The sequence below is a fragment of the Vanellus vanellus genome (genome assembly GCF_965231255.1).
Source record: "Vanellus vanellus genome assembly, chromosome: 4".
Taxonomy (NCBI): Eukaryota; Metazoa; Chordata; class Aves; order Charadriiformes; family Charadriidae; genus Vanellus; species Vanellus vanellus.
Window position 1 is genome coordinate 80,743,912 of NC_138909.1, and position 22,719 is coordinate 80,766,630.

The window sequence follows — 22,719 nt, forward strand, 5'->3', positions numbered from 1 at the left end:
GAAACTCTGAAGGTTTTCCTGCAGTTTGGAGGTTTCCAACGCTTTTTTTTTTTTCCCCACATGGATTCTCCAGTGTCTAACTGGGATTGATCGCTTGTTGCCTGTTTTCTCTCTGATGGGGCACTCAAAGGTTATATGCGTTCTCTTCTCCCGGCGCTTGTGAGAACATAATTATTTTTGAGACCTTTAGCCCCTGTTAAATTTAGTTGAAGCACTCGTGTTTCAAAGTTATTGAAGAGGTGGGAGAGAAGCAGACGGAAATGCACAAGTGCATAATGTGACTGCGAGACTTTGTGCCCACAGAAAATCGGTTGAAAACATTAAAAAATATATACAGTGCCACTGCCCATTTTTAGATTGATAGAATTCAGTTATATCAAACAAAGGCATAAAATCATATTAAAAAAAGGCAAATGCAACTCTGCTGACTGCTGAGGACTCCTTCTGGAAGAAGAATTCTGCCGCTCCGGAGCTGGCACCCCCTGCCCGCTCACCCCCGTCTTCCTGGGATCACTCGCAGCACGTCAGGCATTTCTTGGCAGGGTACCCTGACAATCCTGAACAGCCCAACCTTTTGGAGCACCGCCAGAAAAACATGTACTGAAATAGCCTCTTTCTAACCTGTTTCCAGAAATCACGAGAACGTTGCAAAGCCAACCAGGGATTCTGGCTCCAAGGAACCAGCTTTTGGTTGCCGTATTACCCTGAACGCCCAGAGACAGAGAACACCAATATAACCCAGACTCATTTTCATTTTGGATTCATTACTTTTCAGTTAAAAGAACGGAGACTTTTTCCTACCTTTCAACATTTAATATATTTTAATACTGCACTTTATTCGATTTAAAAATATTTTCATAGTTTATTTTTTAAAAGTGATCTCGTTATATATCATATAATAGTGAACCTAAGATAATTAGTTTTCAATCAGTCCTTACACACAATCTAGACAGTCTAACTAAAGGAGGATTTAATTCTACTATTCTATTCTACTCTCTGCTTTGCACCATGTCTTGCTATTGATGTGAACATTCATTACATAAATAAATTCTAGTTATCGAAGAACTCATCTCCTTACTTGCATGGTGTTTATGCAACGTAAGAAAACAGAGGCTTCGCTAATAATTTTGTACCCGATCCCTTCAAACTGTATAATTGCTAACAGTAATGTCAGTTGCTGCTGAAAATCTAGTTTACAAGATATGATTTGGAAGTGCACAGTTAATACCGCTTGAGTGCCCGTATCTAGTAACAAATTGTTACGATTAATGCCAAATAAATTGAAAAGAACAATAACACTCCAAAGTTTTGATTCACACAGGCAAACATGCAAAATCGCAAAGAATCTGTATAAGTGAAAAGCGAAACGGAAGCTGTTCTCTTCCTTTTTTCGAGTTTTCTTCCATTCTGTCTGTGTTTCTAATATAAAAATCAAATTGCATAATATATAATTTCTCTTTTCCGGGTTGGCCCATCTTTTATTTACCATGCATTATAGTAGACAAATCATCATTTATTTTCTCATTGAACTACCATCCATGACAATAATTTAAAACCAGCTAATAAACATTACGGTTTGTTAGAACTGCCACCGATTAAATCTTAAGTGTCTAAAACATACAAACATAAACAGAATGTAATTAGAGCTATTTAAAGAATCCATTTTTAACTTAGATTAACCATACTTTCCATTTGCTAGGGATAAACACTCATAAATGAAACCCATTGCTGAACAAGAAGCAATTACTTCAGTTTAAAATATTAATACATGCTGCCTTTTAAAAAGCCGAGGAAAATCATTTATGTACTGTACAAGACAATCTCAATTCGTACTGAGAATGAAAATGGGATGGCATTCTGAATCCTAAGCGAGCTGCAATCATCTTTGAGGTACAGTTTGTTCTTATCCATTTATAAGTCCATTAAACTATTTTCTCCAATTAGTGTTGCTCTCAAAATAATTATTATAAAATACATATACAAGCTTTTTGTATTTTTAAGCTAATAACCCCCCTCCCCCCCAATTCTGTTGACTAGCTCTCTTGCAACAGCCCTTCTGAGTAATACCTGAGACATGCTAGTAATGCAAACTAATTACTGATACGCAGCATACTAAACCCAGGTTGGGTGGACTCTCAAGCTTAGCCCAGATTGCAGGTCTGGAAATGTACACATACACACATACATACGCGTATACACATGCACCGGGGCTAACAGGTCTATGTTGGATTATAATAACTACCTCCTTATGAAACACTTCTAAGTTCTAGAGACAGTTGATTTCAGGAAAATGATTTACATTTCGATGCTATGATTTTCTTCTGCTTAGACTGCTACTTGGTTCTTTCTAAGCATGGTGTTATAAGTGGCATTTAAAGGTGCAATTTTGAGCTCAAGCATACAAAGCCTTTTTTCTTCACGCTGCTGCACTGAGAAAGTACGGACTGTTTCACTTGCTCTACAGCTGCACAAGACCCCTTCACCAGAAAGAGCAAACCCATGGCTCCAATGGTGCTGTACACCGGTCCTTTATTAGCAAGCGTTGCTGTGGCAAGGTTGGGACCTTCCCTCCTTCAGCCCCAGGAGAAGAAAGAGTGCATTTTCAAAGGGGTAAGAATAAGATTATTGACATTTGAAACCAGAGTTTTTGTTTATTCCTCCTTATAAGCCCTCACCTCATACACTACAATTTACCTGGTTATGTAGCTTTGAAGTGTACACTCAAGTGTATAGAAAGTGAGCACGGGAATTCCTCCCTCATCATTTACAGAGTCGTGATCTACTGGTTTAATACTTTGATCAATCCCTCACTCTAAAAACCCACAACTATAACTGAGAGAAGAAGTTTAACAAATTATTTGTCTATTCTCATTGCAGGGGTATTTTCGTGTTTATATTTAAGTGTACGTTAAGGGCAATTAGCAATCGAACAAAGTGAATAATTAATTATGTGCAATTAGAGTGGAACTGTAGACAAATAGTACCATATTACCGGCAAATTTTAACAATGTGATAAATTATGGCAATTATAGGCAAAGTAATAACGATTTCCAATCAAACAATATAAATGAGAATGTGTTCTGTATTCACAACAATCAAAGTTCAATCTGTTCGCCTGTGTTTAAACTGGCTGCAATTTATACACATGCAAATCGTTATTATGACTCTTTTGATAAAACACGCTTATTTTCAGCTCTACTTCGCCTTATGTATTTTTTGCATACCTATTAGCCTTTCCCTCTGGGAATGCTCGAAGGGCTTTGAGGATTGTCCTCTGCTCGGTCTTCCTGAGACATTTCAGGCCGCGAAGTCCCTTAACTGCCCGCCTCGCGTCTCTGCGGGCACTGGCTGGTACCGCACGACGGACTGCTGGGAGGAACCTACCGTCCAGACTCTCCAGTTTATGCCCCCCTGTAGCAGAGGAAGTCTCCTCTCCTTAGTTCTTTAACTTAACGCACCAAGGTCTATACTGCAAAAATTGAACAACTATCGCCTGCAGCTGTCTCTTCTGCGTGGTCAGTAACCTTGGGTACAAACCTGGGGCAAAGTAATGTGGGCACCAGAGCACAAAGTTTTCACAGAATCATAGAATAGTTTGGGCGGAAGGGACCTCTAAAGGCCATCCAGTCCAACCCCCTGCCATGAGCAGGGACATCTCCCACCAGATCAGGTTGCTCAGAGCCCCGTCCAACCTGGCCTGGAGTGTTTCCAGGGATGGGGCATCCACAGCTTCTCTGGGCAACCTGGGCCAGGGGCTCACCACCCTCAACGTAAAACATTGCTTCCTTATATCTAGCCTAAATCTTCCCTCTTTTAGTTTTAGTTTTCCTGGGACTTTGAGTAATCCTGCCTACAAAAGCCCACCGGCTATGTGAATTTTGGATAGAAAAAGGCAAACTGGTATTTGAAAGTGCAAGCAGGCATCTACGATTTCAGAAGAGCAACGCAAGGAGGCGAATCCACTCCAGCGCTGCAGTAACACCTACAAAGAGCTTTGGACCCTGGGCTCAGTGCTGCTGAGCCCCCACGGCTGCGGGGAGCACAGGAGGGATCCAGCTGTGTGTGCTCGCCGTCCTCCCCTTGCTTTATGGGAAAAACATCTGGATTTCAACAGCCAGGGGTAATGTCTGTGGTCGGGCCCAGAGACTTTCTCCTCTCGTCTCCCTCCCCAAGGTGCGGCTGCGGGGTCGGTGCTGCCCATGACCCTCCTCCTCCTCGGACCCATGGCCCATCCGCCGCCGCGTGCATGGCCAAAGGCACCCACCGGGTCAAACCACCCAGGGCTGTGGCGGCTCTGGCTTGGAGAGAAGACCCTCACTTTTCAACGAACACATTGGTCCTACTGCATCCACCTCTCACCATTCTGTTTTCCTGGTCGACCATGCAAAATAAGTTAAAATAATATTTAAAAACAGTTCCAGCCAGTGTTATAATTGCCCAGCATTATATATCAGCATTATAAAATAACATACATTCTTTTCTAATTTCACAGGGAACTCTGTGCTATATGGATATGAGCATTCAGCCTGATGATTTTCCTACTAAAGTCAGTTTCAGAATATGTAAAGGAAACATACGGATAATTTTGTACATATACATAGAACTTCCCTTCATTTGATTTTAATCTCCTGCATTGTATAAAGCATATATAAACTATACTTTAGATAATTCCTGAAGTATACGTGTAGAAGTGTAATAGTTACTGTATCATTTCAGCTACACAATACCTATGAAGCTAAAAAGCCGGGAATACATCCCATTATAGCTTCTTTTATAAATTAAATACAAGACTTCAAAATTAAATATGGCTGTAAGCCCAACATGCAAAGGACAGACAGGGCATTCAAGCTGCAGCTGACATTCAGTCTCTGATTTTTTTCCACTAAGAAAACAGGAATTATAGAATCGTGCTCAAAAATAACCCACGTTACTTTAAAAAAAAATCTTCTATTTTCTTATGATGGGATGAATTTTTTACTTATGAATATGATTAAATAAATTATAGGGAATTAGCTTTTTCCGATTGCACCATCTATATACTTCTCTTCCAGTCTCCACCTAGTAGCTCTTGAACTTCTCGGCTACTTTGAAGCAGTTTGATGGAAAGATAAAGTTTCTCCAAATAAGACACTCCTAGATGCCTCATGAAATGAGACAGCAGGATAGAAGAAAGAGACCCTACTCCTGCCCTCTCACGAAGATGTACCATGATCGTACATAGAATCCATAGAGGAGAAATACTGTTGGAAAATCCTTAATCCACTGTCACGTTTTAAGGTTCTATCCCACTTATAGGGGTGTTCCTAGCAACTCTTTCCTGGGTGTCCAGTGTCTGAAAATGGGTAAACTCCTGAAAAAACCTTGATACAAATCAATTAAAATTCAATTATCCATAGGAAACCGGTGTGCAAGCCATGGAAGTACTTTGCTGAATGAAAGATGTGGCTGCATCTGCATTTTGCTGTCTGAGTCTACCTACTGCATTAAACTTTTCAAGAAACACCGGGAGAAATGAGCAAGGGTGAGATTATTACAAATAAATCCAAAGCGAAGCCAGAAAATTCTAGAGAGCTGAAACTTCTGCAGGATTTGACTTGGCTGAAAAGGGTCATGATGTCAGACAGATATCTGCACCGCATATGTGCTCCATGGAGGATCCCCAGGTCCTTTAGCGTTTCTGCAGATTAGGAGACTTTTAGAGATTAAATGTATTTGACTGTTTATCAATTTGTGCTGACCAAACATAAATAGCAAGTATAATATATTTAAAAGATATCTATCTTTTTATAGTACAGTTCTACCTTTTAGAATATTCTGAAAAAGGTTGTTTCCACAGCTGTATTCCAAATCTGTACATAAGTGTTTTCTATAACCTTTGAGGCATGAGGGATTTTAACGGAGGTCTACTGTAATGCCTACTTAAATTTGCTAAATACCTACACACATGTAGAACTCACCTATCTGAATATACTGAATACATACTCAGCTTTGCATGAAGCATACATGAAACAAAAGCACACACGAAACAAAAATCATTGTAAACCTCTATTTATCAATTTAATTAGTGTGAAATCATAATTATATCATGCCAGGAAAAAAGGGCAACTTTTCTGACCTTTGGGATCAATATTCGGAAGTTTCTTCTTCAATTTTATTCTTTTTTTCTGTCTCTACGCTTCTAAACCATTTTCTCTTTTTTATTAGCTAATTAGGATGCTGATTTCTAATAAATTCTTCTGAATGCTTTTGTGTCCTTTGAGAGAAATCCTGGTTTCACTGAAGATTTTGGACACCGACTTCAGCAGAACTCTCATTTTACCTAACCTGTCTCTCTTCTACAGTCTTCTCTGTCCAGCAAGGTTTATATATTTGTCGAGAATTCTACATTTCGAAGTTGCCCGTTCCTTATCTGAATATTCTGGAATAGTCTCAGAATGAATCTAACATTATTTAATTTTATCCGTATCTCTTCCATCTGCGATTCCTCAACCAATATTTTTCTCTCTCTCTTTTTGTTATGTGACCAACTTTTTCCCCTTAGAAAAAGAAGTCTCACTTCTGCCCCACTTACTTCATGAATCATTTGAGTTCCTCTTGAAGCTGTCTAAGCTTTTCATTTTTACTGCATTCCTTGAGAACATCCTCTCGCTTTCCTTCTTCTATGAAATCAGCCTCATAGGAAAATTGTGTATCTCTTGTTAGATAAATCAACAGCCGGGACTGTGTCATTTGTATCTCGGGCATCTCAACGCTGTCTTTGCTTGGCTTTTGTGCCTGCTGTCCATTGCCGGTGACAGCACTTCCCTGCTTTCTTTTGTGGCTCTTCCTCGTTCTCTCTCACCGCTTCTTCGCTGCAGCAGCGACTTCCACTTTCTGTCCTCTCCATATCAAACGTTTCACTCTCCGCTCCCCTTTTCTTTCCCGCTAACTTTCTTTCTACTTCTTTTCTGCATACCTCAGTTATTTGCAGCACAGGCTATCTCAGATGCCAGATATTAAAAAAGCAGAAATATTTTGTGTGTGTGTGTGTGTGTATTGCCCTGTTTGTATGCTAAATGCCTGTTTGATTTACCAGGAAATACCCAATTCTAATGTTCCGCTCCGATAAATCCCCTCTATGCATGTCCTTGAAAATATCCGAATCAGCAAATTTACATTGTGCAGATTTCTACACATCAGTCTCAAGCAGAAAAATTTATTCATCTTTTTACTTTTAACCATAGCCCCAGTTGCGTCTCAGATTTCCTTTCGGAGCCCAGCCGCAGACCGCCAGCTGTTTCACATCCATCAGGCTTCCACAGCCTGAGAACAGGCTTCATGTTTCATCATTTCAGCCAGGAGGCACAGCTTTTTTATAGAACCTGGCGAATATCACAAGAGGAAAAGCTCAGCTCCAGCCGTGGAGGTCAGCCAGGGAAAATAGAAAAAACCACAGTGGGTGTTTATTTATGTTTACCTCGTCGCGGGGATGGAGGCTGCCGGCCACCCTACATTTAATACACGTACTTCCACAAGGTGCAGTCTCCGCTGACACGGGCTATTGTTTCCTGACATTGCCTGTGAACTCTGCTGAGAAAGGACCAACAGCTGAAAAGCCGGCTTTGTAAACCTGACAGTATTAAACAGAGCAATTTTATTGGACAACTGGTTTTAAGCCACTTCTTTGTACGGCAGGAGTTGCATCGCACTCGCTCGGAATTGGCGAGACGCAGCGGCTGGGATGAGGACGTGAGGATGATGCCGTGCTCCACCTCACGGAACAGAGATCCTCCACATGGTTAAGGACTAACACCAACGGGCGAAAAGGAGCCCTTCTTCCCCAGCACCAGAAAAGCGGGTCAACGGAGAAAGGTGTGAACTGGGTCCAAACGGGGACATTTGGATTCTGCGTTTGAAGGGCAGCACCACCGCCATCCATCAACGTTGCGGCAGTCAAAAAGAAGTGGGGGGTGTGTATGGGTTACTTCCATTCTTTCAGTATATACTATTCTCGTTATTAACTTCCATGAAGTTGTACCATTAATAACCCTGTCGGTGTTACCTTCCTCCTAGTTATCAGTGCAAATGTTATTTTACTCTTCCGATGTTATTTTACTATTTTAACCGGAATACAGCCTTGAAAGCGCAAGCACTACTCGTAAACGCAACGTTGAGATTATTAAAGCTAGAGACACGCAAACATAGTAAAAGACGAGAAAAATGTATTTGGGTTAATTTGTGGGCTTCTGTTCTGTAAACATAAACTTTGGCAGTCTCTTAAAAACCTCTTGTGTATTCTCAAAAACATCCTTAACTCATTATAAGCTGAACTGTCACTTTTATTATTGTGCGTATTAGACACTGCTTAAAATTAAAAACATTAATCAGAAAACTGCTGTCCTAACCAAAGAAAATATCGCCCAGTCTAAAATTCAAATATTAAATTATTTAATTTACAGTCTGTGGGGTTCACGAGATCGGGATACAGTGTGCAGTGCCTTTATGTCACTGTATGCGCGTGTATGTGTATCACAAACTTTTCACCGTGAATTGCAGAATACTAAAATAGAAAAGATGCCAAATCTGTGACGCGCACTATAAAAAGTATCTTCAGCACCTTCATGAATGGAGAATATTTCTGGCCAGAATCCAGAAGCTGTGGCATAAATCTGGGCACGTGGGTACAGAAATCCATTCACATACAAAGGACTTTAGGGCCAGGGGTTTCATTCGCATGTATAAAAATAACGGAAAATTATTTTTCTTTGAGACGGCAGGAAATCCTATGGGGACAAAGTTGGTTACAAGATGGTTACAAGACCTAATAAAAAATGCTAATTAAATAAAACCAACGGTATTTCCTTGGGATTACTGCCTGGCTTCTGTGAGTATCTGTGAGACAGATAACCGCATTCACACAATAACCGGTGACGCATACCTTCAGACGTGCATATTCCTCACTGAATGTAAAAGGATGTCAACAAACAAAGTCACACTTCTGCAGACTTTCTAAAACCTGTTATTGTTTCACCAAAACCTACCATTGCTATAAATTGAACGGCGCTGCAGGAAGGGATTCTCAGTCTCTCAGCTTATTCATCTTCAGGTAACTGCCGGGACTGGGTGCAGAGTTATTTTCACCTCTTCACCTTCAATATCGAATAGATAGGCACTGCCTCCTCCCGTCAGACGTTATCCAGACAGCAACAGAATTTAAGGCTAACTCTGTCCCTTTTAAAACTTGATTTTTTTTTTTCTTTTGTAAAAAGATGGTGTACGCCTATGAGTGTATCTATCCGTGCCTGCTAATTATTCAGTTACACAAAACGAAAGTCCTTTCCATCTTGAGGACCTCCCGCCTTCCTGATAAGAACTGCATACAGAGATAGTGAAATTAGTCAAGAGTTATTCCTGGGGGAAAAATTACGATTTTTTTCCCTAAAATAATTTAGAAGATATTATTTAAAAAATAGGACAAAAATCTACTTTGATACGCAGTCTACTTGTTGAATAGATAAAGAGAGCAGAATAAACAGAAGAAATATAATGATGACATACATGTATACTTGTTTATATTTTTGCCCACTTTTCTTTCCATCCATAAAATAAAGCACTGTTTGAAACTTCAAGTGCGTAAAGAATCATCTGAAGTCCTTGTGGCACACAGAGAGTGGAGTAGAACCACGATCACTGAGAGATATAAAGACTATAGAAAGATGGGAGACAGAGAAGAAAAAGGATCTTAAAAGGTTTGCATAAGGACTCCAATTACTCTTCTAAGCTTTTGATGTTCAAGCACACGTCATTAAACACTTCGTGTTGCTGTCCAGACTCTTCTACACAAGTAACTTGAAAGAAAGATTCCTATTTTGCAGGAAAGTTTAACGTTTTCCCTTCTTCTTTTATAACTTCTCTAACCGCATTTTTTTTTAAATCATATTACAGTTAGCACGAAGAGCACCAAACCTACAGTTTTGATGTTTAATTTCTTCATAAGCAGTATCCTTCTGTGTACCAGCACAGGGCTTCAGAATTTAATATCAGACCTGTCCCTCACGTCTATACTTTTTTTTAGAAACCCACTAGACATTCTGCAGTATTATAGGTAGCAATAGATATATAACATCATAGGTACTATAGAAATACATATGTAATATGTAAGTGTTCTATAGAAGTAAGTATAACCTACTGTCTTTCGGAAGCCAGTGAGAAATACATTTTTATTTGAATGAGGTGATTTACTAATCCAATCTCTTCAAGTCTTTGGTGCTTCGAAACTTCCTGTCTTAGTTGGTTTTGTAAGATCACCGCATTACGGTGACATACCAAGCAGGATAATTCCTTCACGGCATTTCAAACCAGAAGCGCTACTTCTAAACACGTATCAGGTAAACGGGGAGTAAAGCGGAGGCAGCAAATACAGACCCTTTCCAATAAATCGCACTCGGTTTTCTCAAGCAGCCCTGCTGTAGGCACCTTCAACTTCCAAACGATGTTTTTAGGAACACGAGAAGGATTCAGCAATCACAACTTCATTACGTTTAAATTCTTACAGAAGGTATTAAGATAGGAACACTGAAAATTTGGTCTTTTTGTGAATGAAGCAGAGAGAGAAAGGGAGGGAGAGAAAGGGCTGGAAGTATCAATGACCAGAGTAGCAATTAAAGCTCAGCGTTGTTGCTATCGAACCACCTACTCCAACCAGAAGGAAAATGTGGTCAGAAATTACTATTTCCCTACGTCAGATGCTGCTAGTCAGTACATTAATGTAGAAAAATATCATCGGCTGAGAACTGAGAGTTCCAAATCGAGCAAATGTTTAGTGTTCACATCATTTGTAATTTTTGGCAGGCTGTGATGTTCCCAGTTTCAGCGCGGTGATCAATGCACAGCAGGGCTACATCTTCCCAGGCTGAGATCCAGCAGGCAGCACCTTCCAGCACAAACCCAACACAGCTTTCACTGAAACCGTCACCTGAACCCCTACCGGAGGTTGATCCACAACATCCGTAGCTCTTGCTACTGATTCCAAATATAATGTACTCTAAGTCATACCCCAACAGTAGACTCCTGCATTGTTTTAGTAAGACACCTGTGAGCTTCTAGGAATGTAACATTGGTTATAGACACCCCAGAAGTAGTGCTCTTCTGTACCAAGTGTTTCACAGAGGCTCCTGGGGAAGCACAGAAACACACTGTTTCCGCTTCTCATAGAATCACAGAATGGTTTAGGTTGGAAGGGACCTTGAAGACCACCTAGTTCCACCCCCCCTGCCCTGGGCAGGGACACCTCCCACCAGCCCAGGTTGCTCAGAGCCCCGTCCCACCTGGCAACCACTTTTCTGGTTACTGTTTTTACTTTGCCCGTCTCAGCTGGCAAACCTTAGAAGGGCCCATAAATATTATTTTATAGAAATACAACTTGATGTATATACTCCCTCCCCCCACAGGACACTAAAGCCTGTACAAACAGAAAGAGATAGTGGGACCCTATGATTAACAAAAACGATCAAAATTCTGCAAAGGATATGTAGCAGAAGCAGATAGACTTTCTGAAGCCACGTTCTTAAGCCGAAGGCCATTTAGTTATATATCTTGCCCACAAAGAATGGCTTGAATATCTGAGACCGCCACACCACCACTCGTTCCGCAGGTTGAGAAGAACTGCAGGTTTGCTACAAATACAGCGGGAGTCCCTTAAAGCCCCGAATCCCAGACTTGATCTGGCTCTCCAGTCGTAACTAGGGACAGAAAATCCTGCTGATTGTACTCCTGAATAATTCTCATTTAAAGCCAAGGTAGGAGGAACACGGGAATGTGGTCCAAAATAGGCATCGGGACCATAACGATTTAACAAGAAAACATATTGAAAGGCCTGTCACTAGGATGAGGCAAGGTATATGAATCCCAAGTACAGAATGAGAAAATTGTTCTATGATAAGCACAATATAATTGGTGGTAAAGAAGACTTGCTTTGTTTTCTGGGGGGGGGAAGGGTGCTGAGTCCCTTTTATTTACAGAGAAACAAAATCTTTGGGGAAATATTAAACCGGTAATAAAATATTTTTTGAAACTGTCTGGATAAAAAACTACCAGAGTATTTTAAAATGGAGGTAAGAAACAGAAACCTTAAAAATTACCTACATCTTTATTTAGCTGTTATTTCTGAAACTTTGCTTTTGCTAGATGTGATGCTATCCTGTACATTTAAACTGAATTACTCCTATGGTATATACAGGCAAAACCATTTAGAACATACAGTAAAACACACATTGAAAAAAGAAAACAAAGTAAATAGTTTGCCTAATGTACACGCGTGCTTTACATACGGTTATATACGTACACTTATATACCTGTTGTCTTGCAGGGGAGGGGCAAGAAGAGAAAACCCATCCTCTGTTTGTGACTGCAAACACGGAAACTAGAGGGGAAAAGAATTCCCGGTCTTCTAGTTGCGTGTCACTGATGTGAAGAAGATAACTTGGTAAACTGCTTTACCGTATTCCTGATAAAACCTACCATTTATAAAAATCAAATCCACTGCTGCAGCTCCAGATTAAAGAGACGACCTTAAAAGAAGAAGAAAAAAATCTACTTCCAAACAGCCTTCCTCTTCGTAAATACGATAAACTCTTGGCTATTTGCTCACACTTCCTGACAGAAATAGGATAATGCCACTCTTCAAATAAGGTCTTACTTGTTTGTTACACCTTTTGATGGGTTTATCTCCTGCCATCCAATAATGGATAACTTCTCCGGTGAAATCAGTCATGTCAGGCCTGTAAATGAGAGCACGATTGTGGGGAGTCGAAGCAACACAACCAGGAGAGCCATGGTGTTAAAAGGAGCTTTTAGAACTTTGCAAAATTGTCTCTCTAAGCCACAGTTGGAAAGGATGGGATTGATTTTTATTTGCGTTTTGATTTCTAGGAAATGTTTTTAGTCTACAGATATTTTGTTGGACTGCGAGTTTCCTATAGGTAAAAAAAAAAATAATTCAGTTCTCTCAAACATATAGTGTAGTTGTGTCCCAACATAATTAGTATTTTATTTCAACTGATCTCAGAATACGTACCTATACGTATATAACAGCACACCAGGAAAAGAAAACAAACCCTTATAAAAAAAGCTATTCTAAAACAGCTGAGTAGGTTAAAAATGAGTATTCAGGATTAAAGAATTTCTACAGTATGTAGAATATATGCTATATATATGCATCTTTCATATATATGCTATATATATGCATCAGGGCTGCTGAATCCAACTGGCCTCAATCTGCAAACAAAATTAAGCAAAGTATTTTCTGCAGAGTTTTGGCTGCAGAATCTCCAATTCTGCAAAGAGAATCTCTACGAGCAGAGTTCATTCAATTCATTTAATGACACATTGGTGAACTTGTTACCAAGATCTGGCTTCTAGATTTTTTGTGAAATGCGTGGAAGTTTATCATAAACTGGAATTTCATACATACTTTTGCAGAGAAGGAGGAAAAAAAATACAGGGACTATTCTCTCGGTCAGCTTGCAGCCTGTGGTTAAAATGAGGAAAAAGGAATGGACCAAGTTTTTTGCAGGAAGCTCTGTCACTCATGGGGACAACGTCCCAGCAATCAGCGAGGGTGACGAATTACCACCGAGTGAGGAACCTGGGAACAGCAAAGAGCTGCCTTTGCAAATCCCTTTTGCTATATTTTTGATGGGTTTACCACCTGTCAGTTGGTAATGTGTAGCTCTCTCGGTTATTTATCATCAATTCATTAATGGAAGACTTTGTCCCCGAAAGGCTGGAATCTGTTCAGGACTCTCATCGTGAAGTGAGGGCAGAGTTACGGCTGAGAGCCAGACTGTGAGCCTGAGTGAGTGGGAAGTATATTAGAGCGGTGTTTACCAATTTGGAGGCCGAGAATGACTGGATCGAAGAAGAAGAGTTGGGCTTTTTGGCAATTTAAGGATGACAGAAAAATAGGGCAGGAAAACGCAGAATTAGCCAAAGTTAAATGAATGGAAGAGTAAGGTTTGTGAATGTCTGGCAGTAAAACAGAGTGGGGCAAATAACGAGAGGGGAAAAAGGTACAATCTTTGGTTCCTGTGAAAGAAGGGTGAAGAATAGACCGTTGAGTGAGGCACTGACAAAGGGTAAGAGTGTAAAGGGAAGAGTCAAAAGGACATTGTGTGAGACAGAGGACCCTGATGAAAGTGGCTGAGCTTTTAGTTCGCTTCTGCTGAGACTATTATTATAATGTGCAGAAAAGAAAGAGAAAGAAACTGAAGAGAGAGGAAAAGGTACAACTGGGTCTAAGTAATGTTAGACGGCAACAGTATGTGAAATCACTGGGACAAGTGGTGTCTGTAAAGGATAAAAGAGAGCCTTTGATACAGGTGAAGGAGTGAAGGTGAGGTAGAGGAGAAAGTATTGGGGCCACAAGGATATGTTGGTTTGATCTCCTCTTTGAAATGGTTGGCAGAGGGGGAAGTGAGAGGAATTAAAAGTAGTAAACAGCCATCAAGAGCTGCTAACGTGATATTTTACTGTAAGGAAAATTTCACTCATGTATCCTACAGATGAACAAAACGGGATTTTAAAAAGTCGTATTCACTAACCTTTCTTATGAGAGGGCAGTATGTTAGCCCGCACAGCTTTTTGCCAGGAATTCTATAGAAATATTTCCAAATTCTCTTATTTATATTACAATTGTAGGCCAACATATAAAAAAAATAGAAGAAAAAACACGCATGGAAAAGCGGTTAGAATTTTGTTGATGCTGTAACTTTGAAAGTGGTCTTTCTTATTGTGAATATTTCAGAACGTGTTTATGGAGGATGCCACTTGGCATATCAGTCATCTTTTTGATTCCTTACTGTGCTATATATGATGCGAAGAGGAAGCTAACATTATGACGATGTTGGAAAGAAGTTCACCGTTTTGCATTCATTTTACAGAAAGTCATTTACAAGGCTTCAAAGGCTTCAAAATGCAAAGTTACAGTGAAATCAATATAAAGTTGTGGATAATCATTTTCATCGGGCATCTGATTTAAACCAGGGAATAAGGAAGCAGATAAACGCGAACAACAAATGCGCACTGCATGCAAGTAATGAAAATAACTGCACGTGGACACAGTAATGACAGCAACAGGTTTACAGGGCTAAGTTTGATCGGCCTCACCCCGGTCCCGGCGGCCAAAAGCTGGTTCTGATTTGCCGCCCCTGACCCGCTGCTGACATCTCCCTACCAACGCATCGATACGGTTTCCTGACTACAGTTGGCTCGCACCCCGCCGGTTTAAGGCAGGGCAGAGTAAGCTTGCATCTGTCGGGCCACATCCATGTAGGAGGTTTCCCTGTCTGTGTTGCAGTAGTTCGTTATTACCGCATGCCTTTAACATTAGGCTGTGTCACGTTACATTACGCCTACAACACGAAATAATATAGAACTTCATGCACTGCTACTGGCAGGCAGCAGCAGAAGTACAGACTGAACGTGAAGCATTCAGACCCAGTTTATTGCCGCGGATTGTAAGAGAATGTGCAGTGAGGTATCGAAGAATGTTCAGCACGCTGACGAGTCAAAGTACTTTTGGATGGTTCTTCCATATATTTCTAGTTTTCAGGTTTCATTTGTGTTGGCTCAAGGGAACAATCTCTCTATCACTGAAAACCACATTCAGCATAAATCAGTTCCTGAGAGGAAAGTCAAATAGGAAACAAAAAACCAAATGAAAAGGCCCTCACAATACAACAGAACAGGAACATGTTGGTGAATGAAGCAAGAATTGAAAATAAGAAACTTAGCAGAACAGTATGAATGCTAATATGGTTGTCCTTGTATTTTTTGACACCGAGGCTGCATATGGATTGTCACAGTAGACTGTACACATTAAAACACACCGCGCAGAACATATGTTAATTTAAAACCTGTGATACTCAGTTTATGAAACTGGCATGTATAGCATACGCACCTTAGTCGGGTTAATTAATCCGCTGTACATATTCCTAACTTAACAAAAGGCACCAGCTACGAAAAATATGTAATTGAATAAGGTAAGTATCGTAGAGCATTTTGGACTACTTACTAATGCCTTTTCATGTCGCATTGACATATGTTCACCAATTAAAAGCAGCGAATTAATTTTTATTTTTATTTGAAACCTCACTGCTCTCAGATCTTCATGGGAAGGGCGAGCCTAGAGCAGTAACCGTGGGAAGGAGATGCTGTAGGGAACTCCTGCCGGATATTGTAGCAGGCAATGGGACTGCACTTCAATGCCATATTTTTTTTTTCCTCAGCTGTGTTGATACCCTCAACATTTAAAAACCACCACAATTTCCCCAGCATTTTAAAATCTTGTATTTAGTAATTAATAATATTTTGTGCTTAGATTCAATTGTAATTACTTTACACTTGGTGAATAAACTATGGGGATCATTACAGTCTGAAAAGCATACTGGTTTTAACTCCTTACAGTAAATCTGAATAAAACCAACTTCTTCACCATTTTCCAAATAGTAAATACTTCTTATTTAGCAATATAAATGTTAACATATCTCATGGCCGTAATTGCTGGGAGCAAGTTATAACAAAAAACAGTAAGTGGTAACTATATTAAATTAATTAATCCCCGGTCAAATTGTAAAGGAATAATTACTTGATGAGTTCAAATCTGGAGTTTAGAATATCTTTCAGGTGTATGACCTACAGCTGAACAGATGCCCACCACGAAGGGTTTTCCTAATGTTGCAGCACCACAACCGAGGGAGTCGGAACACACCAGCTTACCGTGCAAGGGAAACAGCATGACTGAGGAAGTCCTTGAAAACAGATGTTCTTTCAACTAAAGTTTTCATGCTCGTGTTTTGGGGTTTTTTTTAATATTTTTTTTTTTTTCCAATTCAGAAATTGTCCAAGGACGTTGCTGCTTGTAGTAGCTCCCTTTCTGGGTCACAGGACACAGATTCTTCCTGATGAGGCCTTCAGTTCTTATATTAACAGTATTAAACCCGAGAAGTCATGAACTCAAAAATAAAAGCATGAAGACAGCTAAAATTGTCATGAAACGCTTCTCGCTTTACCTGGACTGCCAGAGCAGAAAACCAGAGGTAATTAATAAATAGGTTATTACGTATAAAGCTTGAAAAATAGGCTTAGCAGTTACTAGCCCAAAGACGAAGAAGTTTTGTCAGAGTTAAATACTTTGTTCCTTTGTGCCCTGTTCATCCTTGAAGCCACATCCACCCCTGCAGCTCATGCTCTCCCGTGCTTGGGCCGTGGCATTTTGCTGATTAATCTCTAACCGACCAGATTGCTCTTCAACCAGCGCACCAAATACTCAACTAGATGTGTTCCCGCCAGCAGCCCCTTGCGGCCGTACATGAGAAATTCCCGCTGTTTGGGTCTTGTTCCAATTTTAAGCAAAACAAACAAAAATTAAATATAGCCTTCCTAGTTCAAACTGTTACTTTTTGCTAGCTAACTGTAGGATCCACGTCCAGAATACGGGTGGTAGATGCTTCTTTCCTCTGGAATTAGATTTCAGAAAGTTGAACCAGGGGATGGTCTGTGTTGGACTGTGAAGGATAAAAGCAGTGGGAGCCTCGAATTCTGTGAGAGCAGAAGAAAGAGGGTGAGGGCAGCGTGCTGGCGTCAGAAGAATGCACTCCTGCAGTGCTTGGGAGTTTCTACATTAAAGGAGCATCTGCTGGGTGATGGCTGCAGAACATACTGACCCTCCTCCGGGGGTGGTAGGAGCTCTTCTTTACATACATTAAGGACACTGTATCCTCCCACATTTGGAAAATCGTGAAGGGTGTAGTGTGAATTTTCAGTTTGGACATACACTTTACTCACTCAAAGGGAGTTTTACTTATTTTCAGAACTTTAATATAGCGTGAGTTAGCAGAATCTAGCTGAGGTGAGAAAGACCTATGCCTGGAGGTAAGTTTGGCCTAAACAGAATAAAACAGAGCATTTAGATGGAAAATGAATTTGGATCCTTACTCTCAAATATGCAACTTGGAAAAAAAGAAAGGTGAGGATAGATACACCTATGAGTAGTAGTATAAATTAAGAAAAATTGCCTGCCTTGGTGGAAGTTTTTACACCTGGCTGAACCATCAGTGAACAATGAGTAGAGAAAGAAGAGCCTGCAGAACAGCTTTATGGGAAACCTCTCAAGCCTGTTCTGGGGAATCAGCACACTTGAGTGCATGTAATCGCCGTGGTTTGGGCAAACCAGGACCTTAATGGTCCTCTGTAATGCTCCTGCACTGATGTGTGCAGCATGGGGAAGAAACAAGAATTGGGAGTGAGCGTGAACCTGCAGGGCTGTGACCTCCTTGGGACCACGGAGAGATGGTGGGATGGCTCACATGGCTGGAGTGCTGCTGTGGAGGGACACAGGCTCTTGTGGAAGGGCAGGACGGGAAGGCGAGGAAGGGAAGTTGCCCTCTATGTGACAATTAGGGAAGGCCTTCTTCAAACAACTGGAAGAAGCTCCACTCACGTTCACAGGCCCTGGTCCTCATGGGGGACTCTAACCACCATGCTGCCTGCAACTGCTGTAAGAACAAATAGAGTGATTTTGAGAAAAATACAGAAAAAGCTTTAGGGTTGAAGAATGACTGAAAAAGGCTTGGAGCTGGGAAGGAAGAAGCATCTTCTTTAAGTTTAATCCACTGTATTCTGGACCGCTTTGCTTGTAAGTAAAAGATTGCACCAGAAATACCTGACCAGAAATACCGTCATCACCTTCTCCGGGTAGCTCACACAGCTCTGGCTAGCAAGTCCGTCTGAGATGTTTTACCGACCCTCTTCCCCCTCCTTGTATTTATCAAATGAAACATTTAATTACCGAAAGTTTGCAGCCAAGAAACAAGTGATGAAAGGTCCATATTTTCTTATGATTAAACTCCGAATTTTCAATTGAAGTAAATATTCCCTCAAATTACTTGCTAAGATCTACTCCTGCAAACATAAACGTGTTTCTTTATAACCAATTTTAAAAGGACTTAGTTTCTTGCAAAATATTATTTTTTTGGCATCGTAGTAATGAGCAAATGAAAAATGCATAAATGTAAGTTATTAATGATTTATTAATTTACAACTACCCTTTATATTTATATTCAATTTAATTGTTTGACTAATAGTCAGAATTGAGAGGTATTTTTGAACCTATTTGACTAATGACAAAACTAAATAATTAAAAAGTTAGATGGCACCTTGTTAAAACAGCCGGTTTAGGGATGAAACACTTTCACACAAAGAGGAATTTTAAACAGTCATTTGCAATTAGTGTTATTGGGTACGTAGAACTGGAGGTGGCCCGTTTGTTATAAGTATTACCATTAATTGTTACATTTGCTTTTTTGTCATTACAGTCTATTTTCAGATGAAGGTGAGAAGAATATTGCACTCACGCTTCTACCCTTTGTCTTTCTCCGTAACCCCGTTTATTAAGACAGCTATTTCCTCAAAATCTCAGCAAAAAACCCTAAAGATTGCTAGATCTTAAAAATTCCAATTATGTCCTACCATTTAAAAGCAAATTGAAGGGAGTTATAATGTTTACATTTGTGATGGTTTTGAACAACTGATTTTATACATTTTATTGCATCAAAGAAAAGTTCTTTAGGAAATTGAAAACATTTGTGGAAAAGCACACTTTTTTTTATTTTCTGTCAAAAGTGGTATTGTCTTATTAATCTGGGATTTTTCTAAGATCACAAAACTGAGGGGAGAAATGTGGTTTTGTGATGCCTTGAAACTTTGGGTCAGTCTTTGGGTAGTTCTAGATTTCCACCCCGAAAGAGTAAAAAATAAATAAAATAAATTCCATAATTTGGCGCATAAGTTAGAAACGTTCCTGACTTTCTGTGTTGTAAATCTGTTTTGACTTGGCTGAGTTACTACAGTTTCATAAACATTGTTCATTCATGCGCAGCATTTCTTTTGTAGCGAGCGGCTTTTGCAAATTATCACTTGAAGTTTTATTGGCACTGGGCACAGGCACTGAGCTGAAGCTGAATGGAACTCCAGACCATCTGACTTAAAAAAAATGAGAAGCAGAAGCAGCCTCGAGACTTTTAAATTCATCTTTTAATTTTGCTTTTATCTGGAACTACTTCAGCAAGATTTATGGTTCCACTTGCAGATACAATGACCTGAAAAATAGTAACGGAGGCTTCCCTCCATTCTTGAGTCAGCTGCAATTTTGTTTCTTTTGTTTTTCTGCTGCCTAGACAGAAAAGCAAAGCCCGGCTTTGGTCTTCCCTCCTCAGAAGGTAATACTTGTATATACCTAAAGGGTGGGTGCCGGGGGATGGGAACCGGCTTTTTTCAGTGGTGCCCAGTGACAGGACAAGAGGGAACGGGCACAAACTTGATCATACGAAGTTCCATCTAAATATGAGGAAGGACTTCTTTCCTTTGAGGGTGGCAGAGCACTGGCACAGGCTGCCCAGAGCGGCGAGATGGGGGAGTCTCCCACTCTGAAGACACTCAAAACCCACCTGGATGTGTCCTGTGCCACTGCTGGAGGTGCCCCTGCTCTGGCGGGGGGGTTGGACGAGATATCTTGAGGTCCCTTCCAACCCTGACCATTCTGTGATTCTGTGATATAACCCGCCAGCTCTGGAACAGGAAAAAAAGGTCACTGAAGGGATCTCCCGGAGCTTCTCCACTGCAGACTGGTGTACCTGACCAGAGCTGGGGAAGGAGGCTGGAGGGACGCCATCCTAAGCCACAGCAGAATCACAGGGTGGAAAGAGCTGAGAACGTGGAAGCAAACGAACGTTTTGTATGTGTGTAATTGCAAAGTTCCCACAATATCTCAGAAAAAGACCCTTTGAGAGGATTGTTATTTCTATACTTTCACATGTGTTACTCTGTTCCAATATGTAGCAACCCATATCCTGGGAAATAATACTATTTTGCAAATGTCTTCTTAGCTGTTAAAAGAAAACATTACAACCAATAATGCTGTTTCATCCCAGCAGCCAACAAATCGGTATCACAGGTCAATTTAATTTTACTGCAGATAATAGTGTCATTTAGCCATTTCTTTGCTCTGAAACAGTATGGGGCTTTAAACCCCGCATGTGAGCTCGGACCTTATTTTCTATGAATGAACCGTATATTTTGAAATGTTTTTGTAGAAGTGCTCTCTTCTGTTCTTTACCGAGGTGCCAAAGTCGTCTAATTTGTGAAAGTATGAGGCTCTTGATACAACCGCAAAGTGCTCTGTTAGCAGTAGTAGCTTCTTCTCAGCGCTTACCTTGATCTCCAGTGGCCGTCAAGAGTATGAACTCCTATGTCAATAAACTTGGTCCAAACAGCCTACATTAGAAGTGATTGTATTTTTTGGCCAGCACGCTTTTAAGGTTAGATTAAAAATTAGCGTAAATCGTGATTTTAAGAGGCATACCACTGATACAAGACAGATAAGAATTTGGCCCACAAAAGACTGGGAAATCCGCATTTCTGAAATCCACACGAAAAAAAATCATGTTAGTTAAAAATGTTGTGATATTTCATTAATTAACAATTGATCTACAGTTAAAAGTTAACCTTCTAATACAATAGCTGTTGAATGTTCATTTTAATACTGCAGAGGAGAGTGCCTTTAAAAGAAAAGCTAAATTTACTGAGGTGATAGAACAAAAATTTCTGCCATCATCTGGCAGCCTCAGAAAAGGAAATCCTGGATGAAGGAATCAAACATGGGGCAGTTATGAGCCACCAGTATGATGTAGTCAGGAACAAATTTTGACTGAAACTTAGAAGAAGGTTCTGACTATCAGAGTCACTGGACTTTGAAACAACCTTTCAACAAGAAGAGTGGGAGCAAGTAACCTAATGACTTTCAGATACCGCTTGGATGACTACATGAAATGACTCTAAGATGCCATTGCCTGCAGTTGCCCAGATATGGTAACTTGGAAGATCTCTTCTTGTCCTGTGTAGATCGACAGCGCTTGCTTAGCTGGGCAAATTGCTTCTTGACAATTAATGTTCACGTAAAGCAAAACCAAAGGAAATGTTGGTTTGCTACTCAACAAAGAAGGTAATCTACAGACTCGTAACACAGCAAAAACAATTTAATGCCTCTTTTGCACTAGTCTTCTCAAAAAGATCAACTGCAAGCAGACACAATTAATACCAGCAAAAAGGGATAAGATCTCAGTCTGTAACAGGACGAGGAAAGGTTACATAGAGCTTAAATAACAAAGATATTCTCAGATCATCTGTGCTGATAAACTTCATTCATCTTAGGGGACTTAGTTGATTAAAATAGACTCAGAAGGCTTAGTAGTCTTTGAAAAATTATGGAGGACAGATGAGATGCCGGAGAACTGAAAAAGAGCAAATGGATTGCTATTTTTAAAAGGGAAAAAAAGAATAGTCCGGTCTACTTAGTTTCAATCTCTCTATCCCAAGTCCAACACTGTTCAATAATGGAAAAGAAGGTGCTCTTATTAAATTTGCAGACACCACAAAGCGGAAGAGACTGTAAATATCTTGGGGAGCGGGATTAAAATTCAGTTATGTGTCTTACAGATTGAAGAGTGGTCTGGAAAAGAAAGGATGACTTTGCAATAGGGACAGGCGAGAAGTATTACAGACAGGCAGGTATACCTAACTGCGCAAGTATGGAAGGGGCTCAATTAACTAGGTAGTAATTATTCAGAAAAGGATCTCAGGGCTAAAGTGGAAAGTGATGAGTTAGCAATGAATATGCCAACAACT

At 40.2% G+C, this 22,719-nt stretch overlaps 1 long non-coding RNA gene across 1 annotated transcript in view; it reads right to left on the reverse strand.

Moving 5' to 3' along the window:
• The window catches only part of LOC309670864, a 218,229-nt gene extending 211,414 nt beyond the window's left edge, over positions 1-6,815 (reverse strand). Inside the window, exon 1 of the long non-coding RNA XR_014269059.1 lies at positions 6,572-6,815. This is a non-coding gene — a long non-coding RNA (uncharacterized lncRNA). The remainder of the gene's footprint in view (positions 1-6,571) is intronic.
• Between the last annotated feature and the right edge of the window lie 15,904 nt (positions 6,816-22,719).